The sequence below is a fragment of the Cornus florida genome, unplaced genomic scaffold, assembly GCF_030987335.1.
Source record: "Cornus florida cultivar Cherokee Brave unplaced genomic scaffold, ASM3098733v1 CherokeeBrave_3.0.0_Hap2_Chr01, whole genome shotgun sequence".
NCBI classification, from domain to species: domain Eukaryota; kingdom Viridiplantae; phylum Streptophyta; class Magnoliopsida; order Cornales; family Cornaceae; genus Cornus; species Cornus florida.
In genome coordinates this window covers 45,886,613-45,892,612 of record NW_026775571.1, presented here as the reverse complement: position 1 = coordinate 45,892,612, position 6,000 = coordinate 45,886,613, and positions in this window count along the sequence as shown.

Sequence of the window (6,000 nt, the reverse complement as noted above, 5' to 3'; positions counted from 1 at the left end):
AAAAAATGAAAATGAAAATAATTTTTTTTTTTTTTTTCATTTTTTTTTATGACATAACAAGTATGTACACTCAAACACAATAAAATGCAAAGAAATAAAAATACAATAAATGAAAATGTAATGAAATAAAGAATGCAAAAAAAAAATTTTTTTTTTTTTTTTTTTTTGAAAGTATGTGTAATGAAATAAAATACAAGAAATATGCACAATGATTTCTAAGTTTAACGTCTCTAGCAAGACGAAATGCCACTTTGAATGATTTTTGTTTTTTAGACAAAACAAGTATGTACACATACAAAAATAAAAAGGCAAGTAAATAAAAATACAAGAAGTAAAGATGTAATGAAATAAATAATGCAAAGAGATTCTTTTTTTTTTTCACAAGAGAAAAGTAAGTAAATAAAATGAAAGAAAATAACAAAAGTAACAAAAAAAATGAAAAATAAAATAAAATAAAAATAGAAAGAAGAAAAAGTCAAAAAGTCAAAGGGGCAAAGCTGTGATCGATCTGAGGATGATCGATCAAAACTCGATCGATCGAAGATGTGAAAACCTGCAAACAAGCTCGATCGATACACAGAAAGGTGAAAAATGCAAAGCTCCAAAAAATATTCTAAGTATAGAACTGAGATCGATCGAAGGGATAACTGGATCGATCAAGAAATAATTGGATCGATCTGGAAGAAATTTCGCACGATACACAGAGAACCAATTTTTGCAGAAAATTGACTGCAGGGAGGTTCGATCGATCGAAGGGACACTTGTGATCGATCGAACTGGCACCAAATGCCTAATTTTGAGGTGAATGTGCAGAAAATCCTATGCTAAGCCCTAATGATGGTAACAAGAATAGAGATTAAAAAATGGATGGAAGAACATACACAAGAACGAAAAATAAAAAGAAATGTGGTAGGAATAGAGTTGTGAAACTCTACGAAAAACTAGTGTTTATGCCTAACATGCATGAAATCTTCAATGAAGCTTAATGGAACATATCTAGACTCCGTAAGAAGTGAAAAATAAAAAGAAATGGGAGAGGAATAGAGTTGAAAACTCTACGAATGCTAGTGTTTAACGTCTCTAGCAAGACATTGATTCGACTCACTAGTCGAACGAATCAAAAACCGGATATAAAACATCCTTATTGACCTTCTTTTCACTTTTCTCATTTAATGTCCTACTTATAACAATGAAATCATCCTCCAAAAGAATGACTTGAAAGAAATGAAAGAGATGATATTGTTCCTTTCATCCACGGTCTTCAAAACAAAATCAATCATGGTTGGGCTTGCCTCTTTGTTGTGTTCTTGAAACACATTCAAATGATTATCCACTTTGATAATTGGTGAGGCATTGTCTTTCAAAGACTCATTTGAAATATCAAGAAACACCTTCTTTTCATCCTTCTTCTCTTCCTCAAAAATAACCATCTCCTCACCTTCCAAGTTAGCTAAGGAGTCCATTAGAGAGTTCACTTCGTTTTTTGAGCTTTCAAGGTCAAAACCACAATTTTGATACATTTTTAAAAGGTATGTCTCAAGAGGGTTATTGGAGATAATAGAAGGAATGCCCTCTTTAACAAGTTCCTCCTCCTCATCTCCTACCTCTATAGTGGTCAACATCTCCTCACTCTTTAAAGTAGCAATAGTAGAGATAAAATCATAATCAAAACAAGGAAAGTCCTAATTAATCATATTATGCTCTATTGGATTAGCCACCAACTCACTTGCCACTTTCTCCTCTATACAAGATAGAGAGTGCTAGGCATAAGCTCACTTGCTACTTCTTCTTCTTCACTCTCATAATCCTTATCTATATAAATTAAAGTTTTTGCCATTTTTTTATTTGCCTCTTCCTCCTCCTCTTGACGAGAAAGACTACTTACAATTTGCTCAACTTGAGCTTCAAGCTTGGCTAAAGTTTGAGAATGAGAATTAATAAGTGAAGTTTGTGAAATATGCACATCAAGTAAAACTAATACTTTATCTTCAAATCTGGGTGAGTACCTAGAAGGTGGTGGAGTTGGTTCATCATAAAATGATGGGGGAAAGTAATAGTCACAAGGAAGATTAAAAGAGTGATCAAGCCCATAATAAGATGATGCATGTTGAAATGAATTGGACTCAACCTCATAAGGATCAAAATATGGTGGAGGGACATAAGGTGAGGGGAAGTAATTTTCCCCTAAACTTGAATCAAACAATGGCTCCATCCACATTCAAAATCCAAATGCAACAAATAATGGCCTCCACACGAGCCAATGCTTGGACTTAAAATAAAGCAATGAAATTAACCTCAACAAGGGCTATCACAAGCATGCAAAGAAATGCATAATTAAAATACAAGAGTTCCAAGAATTACTCACAACGGTCCTTAAGCAACTTTAAATTCAAATGCTAGCTTCAAGCTCCAATGATTGCTTTAAGATCCAATATTTGCCTTCCTTGTAGTCAAGTACCTAATTGAACAAATAATATCAAGAGTAAGAAAAGAATATACAATGGAAAATAAAATAAAAATAGAAGCAATCCAATGAACACTATTATCTAGTTTAATTCCAACAAAGTCGTTAATCCCCACAATGGTGCCAAAATTTGACAAGGCCGCTTGTATACGCCAAAATAATGTAGTGAATGTGCGGTTTAAGAAAAGCCTTTTAGGTCAAGTTTAAATTTATAAAAACCACTACCACCACTATTACTAACGTAGCAAGAGTGAGTAGGGATCGTCCCAAGGGATTATACGTGTTGGAATTTAACTTCAACTCTAGTGGATCACAAGATTACAAAGAGAGAGATTGGTTGATTAAACTAAGATGCAAACAAATTAAAATGCAATTAAAATAAACTATGTTGAGATAGGGATTTAAGAGATGAGAAGTGAGGTCTTGGGGTCTATTGGAATTGCCACCAAGTTTGCTCACCAAACCACACACTTTCAACTAATTTGGGGAAAACATTCTTGTGAACAAAATGTGACTACCAATTGCAATATTAAGCATGGACCATCAAATTCAATAATGTATTGTCTACCTAACCAACAAAAAAAGTAAGTGTAGAACAACTCATCAATTCTAAGCATGACCCATCAAATTAGTCACAATTGTAGCATACTTCAATCTAGAGAATCATGGAATTTGCAATAATAAGCCATGTAATATCAACTCAAGTATCGATTGTCTACCTACCTACAAACATGAATTAAATTGTAGAACAACCCATCAAGCATAAGAATAATCCATCAAATTAATTAACAAACCCATCTAATAAAACCCATGTCTAGCCATTACTAGATTCTCAATCAACCACACATAAACATGCAATTAATATAGAAAAACTAGTGTAGAGATTAATTCCCAAATAATCACACATAAGACAACATGTAATCACAAAGAGAATCAATAGGAAGAATTAAACCATTTGAATTTGTGAGACATAATTCCCAATTTAATCACACATAGACATGTAAATAAACTAGAGAATTAATAGGAAGAATTAAACCATAGAAATCATAAAAATATACTAAGATTCATTAAATTCACAATGCTAGAACATTAATCACAACATATTATTCCCCAAAAAGTATGAAAAAGATAGAGGTTTAGATTACAAACTTAGGGCTCATTCAAGCCCCAAGGAGAAGTCTAGTCAATCATGGAGGAGGTAGATGTGATCTTAGAACCCTCAAGGGCAAGCTCCAAACATGACTCCATTTTCTTCTTCCTCTTCTTCTTCTTCTTCTTCTTTGAAGGTCTAGAGATGGAGAGTATGTGGATCTAAAGATGTGTTCTTGAGATGTGCTTCCACTTCCCTCCTTTCTTCTAACCCTAATCTCTAACTTTTTAAAGAGAGAAAATAAAATTACAATGTAAAAGTAAAATGATAAAAAGCTCTCTTACATAATGGTCCAATTCCCTTTATATATAAGGTCATTTTCTTAGCCATTAAGTTAGAAATATAGCCCCAAAAATATCTAATCCTGTACTATGTGGTAGGTGGAAATCAGTGCGCTTGGGAATTAGGCAGCTTATTGCCAGCACATTTTTGATCGATCAGACTTTTCCTCGATCAATCAGAGTTTGTTCGATCGATCAGACTTTTCTCAGATCTATCAAACTTTTCTCAGATCTATCCAACTTGGAAGTTTTTCAGCATCAGCCTTTTTTTGCTCCAAATCAACCTCCTTTTGCTCCAAATTCTCACATAGATTTAGTTTGACTCCAAAAAGGCCTTAAGAAACCATTTTTAGCTCGTTTTAACTTTATTGACCTGAAATGGGAAATAACACAAAATTAGTCTAAAACGAGAAAATAAGATAGATAAAGGTCCTAGAATACTCAAGCTTAAGGGGTTTAAATGCGCACTTTTCAGCGCTCATCATGCTCCTCACTGCGTCGTCGGCAACCTTAAAACAAAATCAATGGATAAATCCTCCCATTAAGCATTTGGAATAAGCAGCGATGTGTAAAGACCAGTATTCTGAGATTGGCCTTTATTAGTTTGGCAGATTGAGCTCCGCCACACATGGTTCTCCATGTCACGCTTGAGTTACAACCAATAATACCGTTCTTCTACCACCTCTCACGTCTTTTCACACCCGAAATATCCTCTTAATCATCCTCCATGCAATTCATGAACCACTTGCTCCTGCAAAGAACTCCGTGGAATACATAACTAATTGTCATTAAAGGGAAATCCTTCCGACATGTGCAACCCTTTAAAGGATTGGCTCGTTTTACATGCTACCCAGGTTTGGCCAAAATCTTCGTCTACTTCATATAACTCCTTCAGGAACTTGAACCCTGTGATTTCAGCCCTGATAGTCACTAACTCTGACTTAGTGCATCTGCAACTTTATTCTATTGGCCTGACTTGTGTTTTAGCAAGAAGGTGAATCGCAGGATATAAGCCGCCCATCGTGCGTGCATTCGATTAACACTGTTTTGATTGTTAATAGATTTTAGTGTCTGGTGATCTGTAAACATCACAAACTCTCATTGAATAAGATAATGCTCCCATGTATGCAAAGCTTGCACCACCAAATAGAATTCCAACTCATAGGTAGTCCACTTCTTGCGTGCTTTACTCAGCTTCTCATTGTAAAACGTTACTGGCCTTCGTTCTTGTGATATAACTGCTCTGATTCCCACTATTGATGCATCACACTCCACCTGGAATAGCTTTTCAAAATCTGGAAGGACTAATAATGGGGTTGTTGACAATTTTTCCTTGATTAAGGAAAAACTCATCTCAGCTTCCTTTCCCTATTGGAATTTTCCTTTCTTCATGTATTCTATGATGGGAACCACAATACTATTAAAGTTCTTGATGAACCTTCGGTAGAACGTGGCTAAGCCATGGAAACTGCGTACTTCTCCCATTTCTTCGGCTCTCAAATAGCCATCACCTTCTCTTCATCTACCCGAATGCCATCATTACAAACCACATAGCCGAGGAAAACTAGGCTTGGGGTCACAAAACTACACTTCTTCAAATTAATGAACAGTTTATTCTTCTACAAAGCTGTTAATATCTCTCTCAAGTACAAAAAGGTGTTCTGCCTCTGTTTGACTATAAACCAGAATACCGTCAAAATAAACAACTACAAATCGACCAATAAATGGTTTGAGTTCCTGATTCATCAACCGTATGAAAGTACTTGGCGCGTTGGATAATTCGAATGGCATGACTAACCACTCATACCTTCATTCCTTTATCTTGAATGCCATTTTCCACTCATCCCTAATGCAAATTCTGAGGTGATGGTACCCACTTTTGAGGTCCACTTTGGTGAAGACTTTCGATCCCACCAACATATCCAGCATATTATCCAACCGTGGAATGGGAAATCTGTACTTGATAGTGATTTGTTAATTACGCGACTATCAACGCACATTCTCCAAATACCATCTTTCTTCGGTACTAGCAAGGTCGGAACAACACATGGGCTCATGCTCTCCTGAATCAATCATTTCTGTAGTAACTCTTCCACTTGCTTTTA